The sequence below is a fragment of the Mauremys reevesii genome, linkage group 1 (assembly GCF_016161935.1).
Source record: "Mauremys reevesii isolate NIE-2019 linkage group 1, ASM1616193v1, whole genome shotgun sequence".
In the NCBI taxonomy this organism is placed as follows: Eukaryota; Metazoa; Chordata; order Testudines; family Geoemydidae; genus Mauremys; species Mauremys reevesii.
The window spans coordinates 344,132,552-344,153,394 of record NC_052623.1 but is presented as its reverse complement, the minus strand read 5'-3'; the positions used below and the strand labels follow the sequence as shown (position 1 = coordinate 344,153,394).

Here is a 20,843-nt window from a genome sequence, read left to right as displayed (position 1 = left end):
CATATATAGCATAACGCAAACACTGAGAAGGAGCAAACAAGGAGGATTTCATAACCAAGAAACAAGTGTGAGGTTTGATATAATCATTCATTCAAATAAAGGAACATTTTCTAAACAATGTGCTGCTAATATTTTAATCAAGGATTCCTACACTGTCCCCCTTAGTCTGGGATAAACCCCACATAAGGGGAGTATATTTGCTTGCAGAAGAGAAAGATGAGGTACTGAGAATGTATGAATTCATTTTTCTATTTAAACAAGACCCATTCTCCTACTCTGCCCGCTCTGCGAGGTTCTGAATATTCTGAAGCCCTCCTGACACCAATGGAAGCGGAGGGCATTCAGCACTTTGCAGGAGTAGGCACCAATGGGAGAAGGCACCACCACTTGGCAAACAAATTTACGATATATTCAGTGTGCTTCCTTGGAACTGTTTTTACTTCCTTCTGGTGAAATATACTGACCATATTAATAGAACTGCTCCATGTTCAGCTTGCGTAGCTTGGAACAGTGGGTTGAGTATTGCCTGGAGGGCCTGTGCAGACTTTATAGGGGATTCCAAATATAAACTCGCCTGAGAAATTTACTTGACACTTGGTGATATGGTGCATTCCAAATGCAAAAAGTTTGCTCTACCGAGTTATTTTTATGAGCTTCACCCAGGAATAAACCATCTCTGACAGGGAATGATCGTGTAACAAGAAAGCAGGGGCAAGATTCTTCAGAAGTAGGTAAATCATGGCCAATGCTATGGTCAATTTGGAGGCTAAACGTTAGCAAAAACTCCTAGGAGCTCACTGCTATTTTGGGGGAGCAGGACTGGAGAATCATTTCACGCACATGGGTGAGTGGGTAAACAGGATCTACGTTTTTAGTTGTGTACTTTTAAAAGTGATTAAACTGCTGTGGGAAGGACATGCACCCACACCCATCTCACAGGGCTATCAGATCGTGTCTGTACAAGTATCAGCTGGAAGAGGAAATACAGACACACCACAAAGATAGCAATTTTTTTTGTTTAAGTTTGCACATTTCAGTCATACTGTTATAACCATGCTCCTTCTGAACTCACAAGAGGGAGTCTTAAGCAACTGACATTTCTTTCCTAAGCAGTAGTAATATATCCTTTCCTGTATCTACTTGCCATCCATCCGAAAATATTTGTCCTGTATGTGATTTTATGGCTTCTTTGAGCATTTTCAATGTCCCAGCTTCAAATATAGAAGTCAGGTTTACAAGAAGAGAGATACTGCCATTATGGAGACTTTGGTTTAAAACTGTTAATATTCACCTGCCTTGATTAAATGCTACATCAATTAACTGAATTCAGATTTTGCCAGAATGGTTTTGATCATTCTACATTTCTGAACCTTGACCCATAGCTACACAATACCATTATTGTGAAATATATTCTACATTTTATTTTTGTGTGAATAAATCTAAAAAATTGCTTTCCACTGGATCAAACAAGGTCAAATTCGGATTGCTGAAAAGAGAATGATTTAAATCCAGCCCAATCCCCAAAAGCATGCATACCTATGCTGCAAAAGCCCTTACAATTTCCACTACTGCTAGCTCCCTTGTTTAGTCTATTGATGCTGATGGATCAGAATGCAGAGGGGTCTGTTCATATGAACCACTGCTTGGTCCTGGAAGATGCATACATGTTTCCACCATAATATGCAGCCCTTGGCTACTCTGCTTTATGCTTTGCCTATCAAAGACAACATATGGAATCCAGAACAGGGCTGGGCAACAGCTGCAAGGCAAATTTTTGTTTGCTTTTATGGTGTGTTGTCTATACATATATACACCTACCCAGATTTTGGCCCAGAGCCTTCAACTTTTGAAACTTGTGTTTAAACTTCAAAAGCCTTGCCCCAGTATAAAAAGTAGAGCTATGCTTTCAAAAAATTACTCCTGGGGGGCAATTAAGCAAAAACCTCCATACTGCAGAACTTGAAAACACATGGGTGTCACACACACACACACACACACACACAAACAAAAGAACCCCATCACAAAAGGAAGACAGCACTTAAGCTGTGTGCAATACACTTGGCCTACGTATTAATGCTCTAGATGCCAAGATCATCCTATAACCCTTCACAAGCACAATCAATCAATCCATTATAACAAACTAAATTGAGATCAATAATACACTTTACAAAAATACTTTCCTTCCACTCTCTGCCCCCTCCATTATAAGCTTCAAAGTCCTTACATGCAAAACTAGTCGAGTTGGAATCATTAAAACTTTGGACATTTATAACTTTTGGGTGCTATTGCCAAGAAATTCGAATTATCCAAACTTCCACTAACAAACTATTTCTTCAAATAATTTAATGCAATGTTTTAAAAGTCTTGCACTTTCACTGTAGGATCTTTAGTCCTCTACAGCAGTGATTTTCAAACTTTTTTTCTGGTGACCCAGTTGGAGAAAATTGTTGATGCCCGTGCCCCAATGGAGCTAGGGATGTGGGGTTTGGGGTGTGGCAGGGGCTCAGAGCTGGGACAGAGGGTTAGGGGGCAGGGAAGAGGCCAGGAATGATGGGTTCAGGGGATGTGTGTGGGGTTACCTCCAGCGACTCCTGGTCAGCAGTGGTGCAGAGGCAGGCTTCCAGCCTGTCCTGGCACCGCGGACCACACTGCGCCCCAGAAGCCGCCAGCCAACAGCAGGTCCAGCTCCTAGGCAGAGGCACGCAATCGGCTCTGCGCAGCTCTTGCCCGCAGGCACCGCCCCCCACAGCTCCCATTGACCGCAAACTGGCCAATGGGAGTGCGGAGCCAGTGCTCGGGGCAGAGACAGAATGTGGAGCCCCGTGGCACCCTCCCTCTCTGCTTAGGAGCCGGACCTGCTGGCCACTTCCAGGGTGCAGCGCGGTGTCGGAACCGGTAGAGACCAGCCTACCTCAGCTCCGCAGCACCACCGACAGGACTTTTAATGGCCCGGTCAGCGATGCTGACCAGAGCCGCCACAACCCAGTGCCTTACATTCGCCAACCCAGTTTTGGGTCGCGACCCACAGTTTGAAAACCACTGCTCTACAGTTTATGATGCAACATATATCCACTTTTTACTTTACATTTTCCATTAGTGAAGTGTTCATAGAATCACAGAATATCAGGGTTGGAAGGGACCTCAGGAGGTCATCTAGTCCAACCCCCTGCTCAAAGCAGGACCAATCCCCAGACAGATTTTTGCCCCAGATCCCTAAATGGCCCCCTCAAGGGCTGAACTCACAACCCAAGGGTTTAGCAAACCAATGCTCAAACCACTGAGCTATCCCTGCCCCCATCTGTTAACTAGCATCTACTAAGCTGAAGCCCAAGCATCAGAGAGAGTCCTGCACAGTCAGACCAAAGGAATCTAAATTTAGTTATGAATATTATTTAAGCAGTGTATAGTCTAAAAGAAATATATTAATTTAGAAAAATAAGAGGAGGAATTTTCACCAGATCAATAAATCTAAGTATATACACCAACAGCACATTTTCTTTCAAGGGTCACCCAATACTTTCCCATACTATTCATACAAAAGTATCAATGAACCCTACAGTTATCTGCAGCTTTTATCATGCAATGCTGAAATTTTAAAAAATTATGTTGAAATGGAATTCCCTTTCCATTCATTTTAGTCTCTTACTCAAGCAAGCTGTTTGAAGAGACCACTGGAATAAGCCTTTCAACCTCTTCTTCAAAAAAGAAAAAACCCTAAACCCTATTATAGGACAACAACATTATAGCTAAATTCTTAAATACGAAAAGCCACAAGACTCATGATTTAATCAAAATTAACACAAAATGCATTGTTACAATCAGACCATTTTGGAACTCCAAATTATTTAAATGGAATAGTTGCATTGGTGACTTACAGTGAAATCCGGGCCCTGTTTAAATCAATGTGAGCAGTTCCCATTGACTTCAAAGAGGCTGAGATTTCACCTGCCTGTTTATATTATTTGACATGTAACAAGTAAGTTTGTATATTTCTAATAGCCAGATCCCAACTTGCACTCAGATTTAGAGCAAGAGAAAGTACCTTTCATTTGTATAAGGCAGCATTTCTCAAACTGGAGTGGGGGTCCGTGGGCCCCGCTGATCAACTCCTCCCCCTCCCTCCCAGCGCCTCCTGCACACTGGTGAACAGCTGTTCCCTGGTGTTCAGGAGGCATTGGGAGAGAGGCAGGGGGAGAAGTGAGGACGGGGTGCGCTCGGGGGAGGGGCAGAAAGAGATGGAGAAGAGGAGGGGCAGAGGTGGGGCCATGGAGGAAGGGGTGTAGTGGGGGTGGGGCCAGAGGCTGAGCAGGAGGTTTGAATGTCCACGAAAAATTTTAAATCAAAATGGGAGTCCTCAGGTTGCTAAAGTTTGAGAACTGCTCATATAAGGTACACAGAACACAGAAGAGTTAAAAATGTAATTAAAACATTCTGTGATTAAAACAACAATCCTCAATCTTAACAACATCTCAGGACTGGCATGTGGCACTGTGATCACATCTGATCTCTCAAGCTTAAGCACAATCAGGCTGTGCCAGTACTTGAATGGGAGACCTTCAAATAAGAAGTGGTGTTGGTAATTCTGCAGGCGACAGACTCCAACTGGAAGCTTCTCTGAGCCACCAGCATGCGGTAGGGCAGGGGTTCTCAAACTGGAGGTCGGGACCCCTCAGGGGGTCACAAGCTGTCGGCCTCCACCCCAAGCCCTGCTTTGCATCCAACATTTATAATGGTGTTAAATATATTAAAAAGTGTTTTTAATTTAGGGGGGGGGGAAGGGTCGCAGAAGCGTGCTATGTAAAAGGGATCACCAGAACAAAAGTTTGAGAACCACCGGTGTTGGCAGCAGTGTGTTTCTTAGGGGCATGAGACATAAAACCCAACATTCTGAGTACTTGTGTTTTTTAATAACCCCAGGGCACTTTTCACAAGAGGAAGGCGTTTATCCTCTGCACCCAGTCCAAATTCTAATATAGGTAATTACATTCTGTGTACTTGAATGAACAGGGGAAATTTTAATTTAATGAATTCACTTCACTTTCTGTCCTAAACTCATGTAACATCTAATGAAAAGATGCCACATCACACCCCTGAGTTGGCCGCATTTCAGCGTTCAGTTGAGCCACCGTAGACCACTTTGGAAAATGCTGGATCTGTCTACGAGAAACTCTGGCCAGTTTCCTTTATTTATGCTGCTGCCACCAGGCAATTGTTACAACTTTTCAAGACAAATTGGAATTACCCCCATGTTGCTCTTCTGTGTCTGCATAATCTTGAGGTTGGAGCAAATGAGGCAATTTATGAATGGCACAAACTAACTTTCCCTTCTGGGCATTCAACTCAGCAATAAGTAGTGTAGAGGTGATACGATCTAAAGTAACAAGCAGAGAGTGACAGAGGAATCACTAAATTGTGTCAGACTAGTTATCCATCTAGTCCTGCAGCCTGTGGTTGGTACCAGATGTTTCAAAATAAGGTGCAAGAGAGATCACTGGTCTGACTCAGTGTGGTCATTATGTTCTACTAACCTGACATTCTGGTTTTAAAAATTAGTACTACAGAAGATCAAAATAGTGAGTATTTAATGCATTTAATATATGCTAACTGATTGATCTCTAAACACAACTGCCTAAATTGCCCATTAGGTAAGTTTCTACCTCACTTTTGCCAGTTAGCAGTTGGTTTATGCCCTGAAACATAAGATTTTATCTTACTTGTATATTATCTCATTCTGTTTCCATATAAATGTCTAATCCTTTTAAAAATCCTACTAAATTCACAAAAGTCCAGGGTTCAAATTCTAGCTAGCTTTGCCTCCAATTATATATGGCCTTGGGCAAGCTCTCTGCCTTCGTTTCCCCATCTGCAAAATAAAAATAAATACTTTTCTCTACTTCAGAGAGATGTTGGGAGGATTAATTTGTATTTGTGCAACTTTCAACATATGCAAAGCTCTATGTAAGTACGAAGTAATGAATACTCTGGTCTACATTCTTTTCTGTTAATAAAGTTATTTGGTGTTTGTAAACCTTGAATACCTTTGTGTTTTCTTTCTGTATATGTGGTTTCCAACACTACATTTCCAAGTCTCTCATTTGAACCAACCATGTTATTCTAAATTGGGTTTACACATCTTAATTAGGGTGCGTCAGAAAATCTGTGCATTGATTACAGAGAAGTTTAATCTTAAAAATATTCTGAATCATTGTACTTGGCAGCATGTAACTTTTGTCCCCCTTTTGGTCAACAGAATGCTAGTAGCAATAGGAGTGGGAATTCTTTATTTCATTCCTTTTATCGTGATGCCTAATTATCCATACACGACAGGATTTGACTATTATTAGTAGTGCGGTACTTCCCAAGTGCAATCTTTGCCTGATATAACAACATTGTTTTTCAGTGTCTGGGTTTAGAAAGTAAATGTTACATGCTTGTAGTCATTTTGGCAGAAAGCTAGCCAGGTTTCTTTAAAAAAGAAAAAAATCCTATATCAATGACTGATTCTGTAAAGAAAAGAAGAACTCTGAAATCTATAGCGTTTTCAAACATGAACAGTACATCTAAAGGGGCACCAGCATACAGATAGACCTATACTTACCGTATATACAGGGCCGGTTCTAGGTTTTTTGCTGCCCCAAGCAAAAATATTTTTGGCTGCCCCCCGTCCCAGTCCTGGGCTCCCCCCCACACTCCCTGCTGCCCCAGCACTGGGCTTCCCCCCACCAGTGCCCTCCCCCCACCCCTCTGCCGCCCCAGCCCTGGGCTCCCCCGTTCCCCCTCACCAGTGCCCCCCCCCCACCTTCTGCCGCCCCAGGCCTGGGCTCTCACCCCAGCACCTGCACCCTCCTTCTGCAGCAGCCCTGGGTCACTGGTAACTCCCAGGGCGGGTCATTCAGCAGGAATTTTGGATGTGCACAAAACACAGACAGGATTGGGTCCCATATGGTTACAGAGCTGCAGTAAAGTGGAACAATTTTCAGCGTGTGTGATTGGAGGATATCTGGATGCATATTATAAGACTGTCCTACATAAATGAGGAAAAGTTGAGGTGCCTTTATTATTTTTCTGTTCCACTCTTTCTTTCTATGGAGAATTTGCCAATGCAATATCACTGTCTTCCTTTTAAACAAACAAACAAAAAAAAAGGCAATGGCTGTTGAAAATAGCAAATCCAGTCCTAATAACCACTGAGAAGCATTTCTTGCTCACTTTTATCCTAGTTTTTCTACAGCAAGTTACAGTGGATCAGTATATTTGATTTGGGAGAAATGAAGTAACAGCTGCTCAAACTGAGCTTGAGCACTCCTGAATTTTGAGGTGTTCAAATCTGGAAGGCAGATGCTGGGTGTGGGGTGGGGAGGCTGTGGGCTCCATGAGGGAGCATGGCGGCATGTATGCAGCAGCGTGTCTGGCGCTGCGCGGAGCCAGATGCGCTGGTCTGAGTGGCATGGTAAGGGGTCTGGGGGGTTGGAGAAGGGGTAGGGAGTCCCGGGGGGGCAGTCAAGGGACAGAGAATAGGCGTGGTTGGATGGGGCAGAGGTTCGGGGGCGGGCAGGGAGAAGGGGGTTAGATGGGTCAGGGGTTTGGGGGCAGTCAGGGGACTGGCCGCGGTTGGATAGGCATGGGAGGCCCAGTGGTTTGTCAGGGGACAGGTAGGGGGTGAGATCCTAGGGGGAGAAGTTGGGGGGGGGGTCTCAGGAGGGGGCAGTTGGGGACAAGGAGAAGGGAGGCTTAGATAGGGGGTGGGGTCCCAAGGGGCAGTTAGGGGCAGGGGTCCCGGGAGGGGGCAATCAGGGGACAAGGACCAATGGCGCTTAGATAGGGAGTGGGGTCCTGGGGGGCAGTTAGGGGCAGGGGTCCCGGGAGGGGGTGATCAGGGAGCAGGAGGGGTTGGATGGGTTGGGGTTTCTGTGGGGGGCAGTCAGAGGGAGTGGATGGTGGCAGGGTGGAGTGTCCTGTTTTTTGAATGTTAAAATATGGTCTCCCTACCATTCACAGCAGGCTGCCGCATGAGGTCCCCCTCCTTCCTTTCCAGTTGGTAGTGGCAAGGGAATGCTGGGAAATGTAGTTCTTTCCCTGCTCCAGGGCTGGCTCTATAGGCAGGGAGCTAACCAAGGAACTACAGCTCCCAGAGCGCCCTGTTGGTTCTCAGCTTCCCTGCCACCCCTGCAAATGGGCTGCCCCAAGCAGGTGCTTGCTTTGCTGGTGCCTAGAGCCGCCCCTGAGTATATACCCGTTCATAAGCCGAATATATTTGGTAAAAATGTGACGCATCAAAGAGCGGGGGTCGGCTTATAAATGGGTCTACACCAAAATTTGATGATTTTAAACTCTATGGAATCATTGAATTGAATAACTAATACACTGTTGTTTTGTTTACCTGGAGCATCTGCAGGCACGGAGCCCCTCAGCTCCCTGTGGCCACGGTTTGGCGTTCCCAGCCAATGGGAGCTGTGGGAAGAATAACTTGGCAATAGGAAACCATAAGCAGATGATTTTGGAGAGGCACAATGTAAATACCTGAATTACAATTTGGCCAGGATCCCCCTCTCTCTCGGTGACATACTTATATGGCCCATCACCACAGTATTTGGGCATCTCACCATCCTTTAATGTATTTTATCCTCACAACTTCCCTTGTGAGGTAGGGAAATACCGTTATTTCCATTTCACAGATGAAGAGCTGTGACACAGAGAAATTAAGTGACATGCCCCAGGTTATGCAAGGAGTCTGTGGTGAAGCAATAAAATTGAACTCAGGTCTCCTGAGTCCCAGGACAATGCCCTAACCACTGAACATAACCCTTCTTCTCTCACAGGAAATGGATTGTAACACCTGTACTATTGCATACAGTGCAATTGTCTCTTTAAAGACAACCAGTGATTGGCACCTTCATTATACTTCATCTAGAAGACCCAGCACCTCTGAACTATTCTCATTAAGTTCTGATGAGGACTGTACAGCGCTACTCATTAAGCTTTGGCACAAGTGGATAGAATCCACAATGGGGGCTAGATTTTCAAAGAAGCTCAGCTCAGTAAATTGCTGGATTTATGAGGTATGAATCTTTGGATTATGCGGCCATAGTGAAAAAGGGATCACAGAAAATATAAAAACACATCCAGCCTGAACTTAGGCTGCCTTTTAAAATTCAGCCAAAGTCTCTTTTGTTGATAAGCCACAATTCTACATATGTAGTAAGAAAGCAGAAATGGGCTCAACCTGAAGAGTGGAGACTTGGGTCTGAAATTTCCCAAAACTGAAGGGGGGGTTGGATCAGGCTCATCTCAAATGTCTGATTTGTTGCATAATAACCCTTTTACAAAACCTTCCACATAAAAATGATTTACATGGACGTTTACTAAGTTTTTCAAAATAGACTGCAAGAATTAAGATAGACGAGACAATGTATTAAAATAGCTTACCAAGGTATTATGTGTAATACAAGTGTATTACATACTTGGCATGTTACTAAGCTACACCATTACATTTTCAGAATCATTCCAGTAGCTCACCAATCCCCACATTTAATTGGAGGATTATTGGCATTCTGTGGATGCATTCATTCATTCATTCAATCATTCACAAGGAGGGACTGATCACACACACCAAGTGCATTGCAGAGAGAGGAAACACACACCTTACCAGAACACTTCTCAGCTGGATGTTCCTCATAACACAATGCAGCTAGTGGCATCCCTAAAACCTTGTTATGAAGATCTGCAGTATTATGAATGATAGGAAACAATGCTGTTTAAAAAAAAAAAAAACCACACAACAATAACAACAACAGACACACACAAAGTTGGCATGAAATCTTAAGTGACATTCACTCCAGAATCTAAGCTTAGAAAGTGAAATCCTAGTGAGGTAAATAGAAAGGAGCATAAACACTGCCAAATTAAGTGTAAAAATGTAATAAGAAAAGCCAAAGAGGAGTCTGAACGACGGCTAACCAAAAACTCAAAAGGTAAAAACAAAATGTTTTTTTAAGTACATCAGAAGCAGGAAGCCTGCTAAACAACCAGTGGGGCCCCTGGATGATCGAGATACAAAAGGAGCGCTTAAAGACAATAAAGTCATTGCGGAGAAACTAAATGGATTCTTTGCGTCAGCCTTTACGGCTGAGGATGTTAGGGAGATTCCCAAACCTGAGCCAGCTTTTGTAGGTGACAAATCTGAGGAACTGTCACAGACTGAAGTAGCAAAGAGTCCTGTGGCACCTTATAGACTAACAGACGTTTTGGAGCATGAGCTTTCGTGGGTGCTCCAAAACGTCTGTTAGTCTATAAGGTGCCACAGGACTCTTTTAAAGATCCAGACTAACACAGCTACCCCTCTGATACTTGACCGATTGAAGTGTCACTAGAGGAGGTTTTGGAATTAATCGATAAACTCAACATTAACAAGTCACCAGGACCAGATGGCATTCACCCAAGAGTTCTGAAAGAACTCAAATATGAAGTTGCCGAACTATTAACTATGTTTTGTAACCTGTCCTTTAAATCGGCTTCTGTACCCAATGACTGGAAGATAGTTAATGTAACGCCAACATTTAAAGAGGCAATCCCGGCAATTACAGACCAGTAAGTCTAACGTCAGTACCAGGCAAATTAGTTGAAACAATAGTAAAGAATAAAATTGTCAGACACATAGAAGAACATAAATTGTTGGGCAAAAGTCAACATGGTTTCTGTAAAGGGAAATCGTGTCTTACTAATCTATTAGAGTTCTTTGAAGGGGTCAACAAACACGTGGATAAGGAGGATCCAGTGGACAGAGTGTACTTAGATTTCCAGAAAGCCTTTGACAAGGTCCCTCACCAAAGGCTCTTACGTAAATTAAGTTGTCCTTTCATGGGTTGAGAACTGGTTAAAAGACAGGGAACAAAGGGTAGGAATAAATGGTAAATTCTCAGAATGGAGAGGGGTAGCTAGTGGTGTTCCTCAAGGGTCAGTCCTAGGACCAATCTATTCAACTTAATCATAATCCAGTTCTAGGAGATAGGTACATCTCCAATTATTATTATTATTATTATAATAAATGATCTGGAGAAAGGAGTAAAAAGTGAGGTGGCAAAGTTTGCAGATGACACTAAACTGCTCAAGATAGTTAAGACCAAAGCAGACTGTGAAGAACTTAAAAGATCTCACAAAACTAAGTGATTGGGCAATAAAATGGCAAATGAAATTTAATATGGATAAATGTAAAGTAATGCACATTGGAAAAAATAACCTCAACTATACATACAATATGATGGGGGCTAATTTAGCTACAACGAATCAGGAAAAAGATCTTGGAGTCATCGTGGATAGTTCTCTGAAGACGTCCACGCAATGTGCAGAGGCAGTCAAAAAAAGCAAACAGGATGTTAGAAATCATTAAAAAGGTGATAGAGAACAAGACGGAGAATATATTATTGCCCTTATATAAATCAATAGTATGCCCAATCTTGAATACAGTGTACAGATGTGGTCTCCTAATCTCCTCAAAAAAGATATACTGGCATTAGAAAAGGTTCAGAGAAGGGCAACTAAAATGATCAGGGGTTTGGAACGGGTCCTATATGAGGAGAGATTAAAGAGGCTAGGGCTTTTCAGCTTGGAAAAGAGGAGACTAAGGGAGGGATATGTCAGAGATATATAAAATCATGAATGATGTGGAGAAAGTGGATAAGGAAAAGTTATTTACTTATTCCCATAATACAAGAACTAGGGGTCACCAAATGAAATTAATAGGCAGCAGGTTTAAAACAAATAAAAGGAAGTTCTTCACACAGCGCACAGTCAACTTGTGGAACTCCTTGCCTGAGGAGGTTGTGAAGGCTAGGACTATAACAGCATTTAGAAGAGAACTGGATAAATTCATGGAGGTTAAGTCCATTAATGGCTATTAGCCAGGATGGGTAAGGAATGATGTCCCTAGCCTCTGTTTTTCAGAGAGTGGAGATGGATGGCAGGAGAGAGATCACTTGATCATTACCTGTTAGGTTCACTCCCTCTGGGGCACCTGGCATTGGCCACTGTCAGTAGACAGGATACTGGGCTAGATGGACCTTTGGTCTAACCCAGTACGGCCATTCTTACGTTCTGAGTGGTATCTAGCTAGTTCTTTCATTTTACAAGCAATGACAGTGTTGCTTTTAGTTGCTGGAAATTTACAGAAGTATCTTTGTACATCCTTTCAATTCAATTATGTGTAAGGAAACATTCCCTAAGTGACATACAAAAGGGGAACAATAGCTTTGTACTTTTTTGCTACTATCAAAGCAGCCTGAATTTTTCTGGGTTGGACGGGAGGGGGAAGAGAATTGGTCATCTTTTACATTAGAAATCTAGCTCTTATCTAGCCTGTTTTTTCTTGAAATATAGGGACAACTGGAGAACTAATAAGTCTAGGACATCACAGGCACAAAAGGAAGGTGAAACCTGGTTAATTGAGAAGGGAAGTAATTTTTATTAGGATTTTGCATTCCTATTAACGTCCATTTGACTCTAAGGCCCGAGAAACAGTTAGAAGAAAAGTGCTTTTGTTAAAGGATGGTCACTCTCACTCCTTCACTTAAGGTCATAGGGCCCAATTCTGTAAACACAAAAACCACGTAAGTAACTTTTCATACACACGTAGTCCCACAGGATTTAGGACTCATCTTAGTAAAGATCCTCATGCACAAGCATGCAGGATCGGACCCTAAGAATTGCTTGCAAGGGGTATGTCTAGAGAATCCAGACCTTTCCAGCAGGATGAGAGAGGACCAGATTTGACATTACTGATATTTCTAAAAATGAACATTTTTAAAACACCCTTGAAAATATCTTTCAGGCCTCCTTATACATCAAAAAGAAGCAAACCAAAAGGTACAAACAAAACCAATTTTCCCCCTCATCTGTGTTCCTGTATTTGGAACTGTCAGAAGAAAAACTGAATTCCAAATTTCTGGCAGTTCTTGCTGGGCAATTGTGTGTGTTGGGGTGGGAGGGTAGCAAGCCGGGTTTTTTTTTTAAAAAATATAAGTTGTTTTCAGTACATTATTCAGTATAGCTCTCCTTCAAGGACAAGTTGCCTTGGAAACCTTCTGAATGAATGGCACCATATAATGCAAAATTATCATAATCCAAACTGACCCAAAATAAAAAAATAAAATCCTGATGCTGCAAGTGAATATTGGTCTCCTGCCTCAGTTACTTCATGAACTGACCTCCAAAAGACAACTGGATCCCATCCTGCATCTCAGGGAAAGCACACAGACGTGATTAACCACCTACACTCTTCCTTGAAGTGCCTTATGGGGCACAACTAAGGCAGAAAACGTAGAGGAGGACTTTAGCAAGTTAACAGGACTGTTCAGTAAATCATCCATTTCCCTGGTGGCACTTAGAAGGAAACTGAGGCAGCAAAGACTTTTTCCATCAGAAGGGCCATACTGGGTCAGACCAAAGGTCCATGTAGCCCAGTATTCTGTCTTCCGACAATGGCCAATGCCAGGTGCCCCAGAGAGAATGAGCAGAACAGGTAATCATCAAGGCATCCATCCCGTTGCCAATTTTCAATTTAAATAGCAAGTCAATCTATAGAGGATTTATTTTTAAGTGCTGCTCAGCAACCTAACCTACCAGTCTTCTTAGCGTATGCGCAATGTGCCTCAGGCGGCACGTGACCAGGATTCATCAACTAATTTGGTCTGCTGGTTAGATCATTAGCTTCCCCAGCCCGTGCCGGGTACTGATAGGGAGTACGACACGAACGCTGATCCATGCCCCCTGACTGCCAGTAAATAATAAAATTTCGCTTGGTCCAAAACAGGTTCCTTGCCTTCCTGAGCTACCTGACAATAAGATTTCCACTTTACTATGAATCTGAATTCGAAAGGTAACTAAACAATTTTGATCCCCATTCTTAAGTGCTTTGCTTGGCAGGGGTCCAACAGCACATCAGAAAGTGTAAATTAACGCCTTAGAATCATTTGTGTACAGAAATATCATACATACATGCCAGCCTAGATCTAGGTTGTGTTTATGTACAGCAGAACATTCCTGACCCACTTCTTGTCACGTCCTCTTAAATACCCAGGGATGTTAATTCTATTTTATTATTTTCAGTAGAACAAAGGACAGTGTATATACATGAGGTCACATGAATGCCTATTTACTGTACACTCAAGGCATTGAAAGAATCATGCCATTATCTCCCCCTCAGAGAAACAGACTCTCCCCAGAACCCTCCCTCTCATCAAAAAATACTTTAGTGGATGTTATCACTATGAGCTACCTCTGACTAGCACAGCCTCCTTCTGGAGCAGATGCAACTGGACTCCACGTATTAGCTAGTCCCAGCTGGCACAGGAGTGGTGAAGGCAGTGTCCTTCACCAGAGGGGGAAACCCCTTAATATTCAAAACAAAGTTATGGGCATGAAGGGAAACCAACAATTATATTAAGCTGTTTCAAGGATCAAATATATATCACGGAAACAAATGTACTTTGACCGCGAAGCTGAGAGACCAATCATTCCACACTCACCCATTGAGTATACTCCCCGAGTTGTCCTGTAGATTTCAGATTCTTAACCTCTTGTATTGTCTAAGGGTGAAATTCACCCAGGCACAGAGGACCAAAACAATTCCCCATCTCCCCACTTTGAGGCTGAGTGTGGGATAGGGGAGAAGCCACTGGTGAAACCATTGAACCTTCCCAACAGTCAGAACCTCTTCCACACCTTTCATGCCACAGAGCAGTTTCCCATGTGCATTGTGCCAAAGGCCAGCAATGGTAGCTAGCTAGGATATCCCAGGGGAGGGAAATACAGAATCTGCAATACATCATGGAAGCAAAGGTGCTTCCTATAGGTTGGTATAAAGACATGGGAAGGAGAGGGGGGGAATTTCTCTTCCTCAACTCCATGAACCTTGGTTTCTTGGACTATGTGAGTAAAATGAATTTCACCCTCAATTCCTGACTGCCTTGTTTCTCCCTTTCACTGAGAGCATGCACCTGTGCATTCTTTAACAACATGAAACCGAAATGTTAGAAAATAATGTATGAAAAACCAAGAAGTGAGACATACAGTTTACTGTGTAGTCCTTGCCCTGGTTGAGAAACTACAATTATGGACACATCTGCCTAGGCTTATGATAGACTACAGGCCTCGTTCTGAATCTAAAGCAAGCCAGATTCGGCTCGGTATTAGAATGTAAACTCCACTAGGCCATCAGAAACACTGGCATGCTTACTACTTCCTTTACCCTACTCTGGATTTGTGACAGCCTATCTGAGATGTTCTTTTTAAAAAACAAAAAATTATAGGGCCCAGTGGGGGTTCTACACGCACAGCAGCCAAATCCCTTTTGGATTATTCATTTATAATCACCAGCTGGAAGCCTGAAACTAAAAATCTGCTCCCTCATCAAAAAGTCTTTTCTGCATTGCATTTACACACAGACTTGTTATTGTAGGGTTGTGCTAAACAATACATTCAGGATTACATGAATTTTGCCCACAGAACTGCCAACTATCAATCTCGATGATGTAAGAAAATGTTGTTTTGGACTTTAGTAATTTGTGAATAATCTAAGCATTATACCCAGATGTACAGATACACTGGTTAAGAAAAGAGTATTATATAATTTTTTAACATTAGCTTTAATAAAATTTCTAGTCATTAAGCAAGCAAAGAGCCCTGATGGGAGATTCCAAGAGGTTTTCAGGTTACAGTTAGAGAGGAAGTATTGGTTTGGTCAAACCACGTTCTTCCCCTCTCACAGATGTCAGGACTCTTCTGCTGTCAAGCTGAGTTAATCTTCATGCTATTTCCCTAGTGTAGGAAGTCAGTGACTCAGTTCCCCACTACCACACACTTTACGTGTTCATTAACACTGACGCAAAGCAGGTGCAAAACCCAATGAGAGTGGTAGTGTTTTACACCCAAGTAGTGACCACACATAGTGCCAGGCAGTGGAGTGGCTCTTTTCCTAAGATTTTGAACAGAATCAGGTTTTTGTGTTGAGATTAGGGTGAGTCTCCCACCTATACACCCATTTCATATTTCTAGAGGTTTCTCCTGGTTTTATGGCCTCTCTACCAAAGGCCCACATAAATGTGTACCTTAGATAACAACTACATACACCACAATTAACTGGCATCAAATCCCAATGAAAAAGTGGTTTCCATGCCCCTCTGCTCACTCAGTCTTGACCATATCTCTTTGTTCACTCCTCATGGTTTGTAGAGACAGAAAAGGATGGTCCAGTGGTTAGGACATCAGCCTAAGACTTCGAAGACCTGCTCCACCACCAATTTCCTCTGTGACATTGGGTAAGTCATTTAGTTTCTTTGCATTTCAGTTTCCCATGGGGAAAAATAGCACTTTCCTATTCCACAGGGATGTTGTGAGGATCAATAAGATAAAAGACTGTGAGGTGCTCAAACACTTCATTAAGGGAAGGCCATATAAGTAGGCCTTTTCCATTTAGCTTAGGATTCTCAGCCACACTGTTACATCCTTCCATATTTCCCTTCCTGTAGCTAACATACAAAAATACCTGCTGACTGTTTCTTCCTCTGCTCCATCTTTGTAGATCGCTTTTCTGCCTCTGCTCTTATGAAGAACACTGTACCCAACTCTGTAAACCAATACTGCTCCTTGACCTTGCTGAGAAGCATCGATACCTTATATGCATCATGCTATACAAAAATACATTGAATTGCACCTCTGACTTACTCACCCAAATTGTTCTAAGCCTGGCTGTTACATTAGGCAATTTTATTTAAAAAATTTGCCACCTTAGCAAATGTACACAGACTTTGCTATCACATGAATCAGCTTGTAAAAATAAGTTACATATGCGTTTTCTTGGGACAGCAAAAGACATTCAGAACTTCAGCTGCCATCAAGTTCTTAACTTACCAAAGTGTGGACTGTTACCAGCAGGTGGTTCAGTACAGTCAGCAATCTCAAAAATTGTAAGCGTTCAAGGTAAGCTGGTTTTGAGAGGAGCCAAGCTCCACTACTTTTTCTGAATTAAGAAAGATGCCAAGACTGGAAAAGTGAGATAGCAAGTAAACAGAAATAAGGGAAAGTAAGTTAAGAGAATTAGCGGGTCTCATCAGATGACTCTCCAGCACGGTTCACTACTTTACTGTTTTTTAGGTATTACCATAATACAAATAATTAAAAGGATAATATTAAAAAAATTAACTCTGAATTCTTGGATCATGTAAATGAAAGTCAGACTTAACATGCCAAAATCATCTATGGTGGGACTTTTTAAAAAGTAAATAGTTAGACTGCTGCTCCAACTGCCTTCACAGTATCCCATGAGATCCACAAGCAACTACTCAAGTTAACACAATGTTCTTCCATGCCAATATGACTCTGCCAAGCCCACTGCTAGCAACAGCACAGAAGTAAGGATGGTATGCTATTGTCATCCTTACTTCTGCGCTGCTGCCTTCAGAGCCAGGCCCTCAGTCAGCAGCCATCACTCTCCAGAACCCCAGCTCTGAAGGCAGCAGTGTAGAAGGGTGGCAGGGTATGGTATTGCCATCTTTACATCTGTACTGCTGCCGGCGTGGCGCTGCCTTCAGAGCCGGGTCCTGGGCTAACAGCTGCCACTCTCCGGCCACCCAGCTCTGAAGACAGAAGTAAGGCTGGCATATATGATATGATATGACCACCCTTACTTCTGTGCTGCTGCTGGCGGGACACTGCCTTCACAGCTGGGTGCCCACTCAGTATCTGCCGCTCTCCGCCCAGCTCTGAAGTGCAGAAGTAAGGGTGGCAATACTATGATCCTCCCTCCCGCCCCAATAACCTTGTAACCCTCCTGGAACTCCCTTTTGGCCAGGACTCCTAATGTGAGAAATGCTGGTTTCCCCCATGAAATCTGTATAGTATAGGGTAAAAGCACACAAAAGACCAGATTTCACAGAAGGAGACCAGATTTCATGGTCCGTGACGCTTTTTTCATGGCCGTGAATTTGGTAGGGCCCAAGCTATATCATTCAGAAATACCTCTCTCTTTATTATGTTTTAATTTTACTATACCAAGTCTCAGTGAAACCAAATGTTCATGTGTTCCTGTCCCATTGCTGAGAGTTTGCTATAAACATATATGCACGTATACGTATACTAAACTTCAGGCATGAGATTCATTACACAGAACTGAGATCCTGTGCCTTGTCCCACAAACCCTAACAATCCAGCCAAGCACACATGTACAGTATACTAGTCAGACTGCATATATCTGATGACACAATATCAAATGATGTAACAGAAGTAAAAACTTTACATGTAAAGTTATATATATCCTTCCCCCTACCATCTCTAAATCAAATGAATACACAGATTTTTATTAGCAAAAATACATCTGGGCTGTAACTTTTGTACAGGGTTTTAACCCAAAGCACTATGAAAATCTAGTAAATTACAGCCGCAAGGCCTCTAAGGGAAATTCTGACAAAATCATAAGCTGTAAGAAAGAACAACTGTCTGTGGTTTGCTACACAATTTTTTACCGGAGGTTTGGTATGACTGGCCCAGGACATTCGCAGCCCATCCCCCTATCCATCAAAATTACAAGGCTGAACGCTATTTTCACATTTTAAGAAGGTAGCCAATATAGGGAACAATTCTGCAATGCTAAGATGATCTAATAGGTCTTGCCTAGCATCTCTGATTGTCTACCCAAGGACACATACATACATTCCTAGACATTTTAGACGTCTGTGAATAATGGAAAGAGGATGCAAGCAGCACACACCTTCCTTTTAGCAGGCAGAAGTTGTATGGCACAGCAATGAACTGTTAACACAGAAAAGAGGCTCTGGAAAGAGACTCAGGAAATAGTCACGAGAAGGAGAAGTTACTTCGGAGACACATGCTGGCGAACAAAGATACCCCACAAGCTCAAAAAAAGCGTGGAAGCCAAATGCAAGGAAAACCTACCATTATCTGGAAAAACACATAACTGTTCTGCTCCAGATTAAAAATGCCTCATGGCCAAGAACCCTGATTTCAGACCCAGATTTAGGTCAGTATCTGTCCAGGGAACCACATGATTCACTGAGCACGATGCATCCTTCCTTTTAAAGGAACAATTAACTCTCCGTGGGGTTGTTTTCTTTTAATGGCACTTCAGAAAAACCCTACAACCGAGGCACACGGACCCCCTCGTTTTCTCTCTGCCCCCCCGCCCAGCTCCTCTGATTGAACCCTACGGCATCTGCACCCCACACGGGGCTGCCAGAGGGAACTTTTCCTCACTGAAAGCCCCAGAGCTGCCGCTTCCCTGACTCACACGAGCAGATTTCCAGCACAAGGCGGCGGGGAGGGGGGCGGTTTAAATATCTGTCTCTTTGCTGTTCATTAAGTTAGAACAATTTGGGAAGGGGGGGTGGTTCCCTCTCCCCCCGAGGCCCTGAGCCTCTCTTTAGAAAACAAAACCCTAAAACCCCTGCGTTTTATTCCCCCAGCGAATGCACACACACCCCCTCCCAACCAGCCCCCAGCAGAGCGTCTTTGTGTGCAATGCAAAGGAGCGAGCGAGCCCCGGACACAAACACCTACCTCGCCCCTCTGGGCGGCTCTGCCCCCGAGCTGCCACAAAGGAACCTTCCTCCCCAGCCGCTGCCGCGCTCCGCCCTGCGCCCCGGGAGAGGCGCTTCCACGCGCGACGGTGTCTGCAGCTCCTGCCACACGCGCTCGCGCAGCCCCTCCGGCTCGTGCTGCTGCTGCTGCTGCTGCTGCCGCGCCGCCCGCACACCCAGGCAAGCCCTGACTCCTGCCTGCACGGGGCGGGGGAGCTGGAGGGGGCTGGCTGCTGAGTCACAGCTCCTCCCCCTCCGGCTCCCCGCCCAGCTGGCGGTGCTGTGGCTCTGCACCTCGCCAGCCAGCCAGCGCCTCCTTTGTTGTCACGGTCCCTGGCAGGAGGGGAAGGGGTCTGCAGGGAGGGGTGGGTTCACTCGCTGCTGTGGGTTTCCCAAGAAGGGGGCTAGTGGGGGTGAGAGAGGGTTGTGTGTGGGAGGGAGGGAGTTGGGATTAAGAGCCTGAGCCCAACACACAATGCCCCTTGTGGTGCCTGGAGCCGCCCCTGCCCACACCACACTGCCCCTGTGTGACTGGGGATGCCCCTGTGACTCAGAGAGGAGGAGATGCATTGTGTTGGGGTTAGGCCAGGAGACGGCTTGTTGCGTGGTTAAAGTCTTGGACTGGGACTCAGGAGATACGGGATCACGTCATGGCTCTGCCACAGACCCTCTGGTGACCTTGGGCAAATCACTTAGGCCTGGGCTACGCCTCAAAATTAGATCGACCTAGAAAAATGTCACACCCTGTGCATCGTGATTAGGTGGACCTGCCTATCCCACCACTGTAGATGTAGCTAAATGGAAGAATTCTTCCACCGACCTACCTCCCACCCTACGGCGAGGCAAATTAACTGCAGCAAAGGGAAAACCCCTTCTGTCAATGTAAGAAGCATCTCCAGTACAGTGCTACAGAAATGCTGCTGAAGCACTGTAGCTCTGCTATGGCAATGTAGACATACCCTTCATCTCTTTGTACTTCAGTTTCTCCAGCTGTAAAATAGAGATTAATTTTTTTTCCTCCCATCCTTTGTCTATCCTGTCTATTTAGACAGGGCAGGGGCTGTCTCTTAATATGTATTTGTATGGTGCCCTAGCACAATAGGGCCCAAGTCGCTAGGTCCCCAAACTGTGGGGCGCGCCCTCCTAGGGAGGTGTGGAGGAATGTTTTGGGGGGTGCAGCTGGGGCCCGGGCTAGCCCCCCTAGGGGGCGGGAAGGGAGCATCACCCAGCTCCGCTACTGGCCCCACTCCCATATCCCTT

The 20,843-nt window shown here is 44.0% G+C and overlaps 1 protein-coding gene across 2 annotated transcripts in view; it reads right to left on the bottom strand.

Moving 5' to 3' along the window:
- LOC120395175 (protein FAM107B) overlaps positions 1-19,752 on the bottom strand; it is an 87,603-nt gene extending 67,851 nt beyond the window's left edge. The window contains exon 1 of one of the 2 annotated variants that reach the window (XM_039519335.1): positions 19,564-19,752. The gene's annotated coding sequence lies outside the window, so the exon portion shown is untranslated. The remainder of the gene's footprint in view (positions 1-19,563) is intronic. The other variant, XM_039519333.1, reaches the window with a different exon arrangement.
- Positions 19,753-20,843: the final 1,091 nt, after the last annotated feature.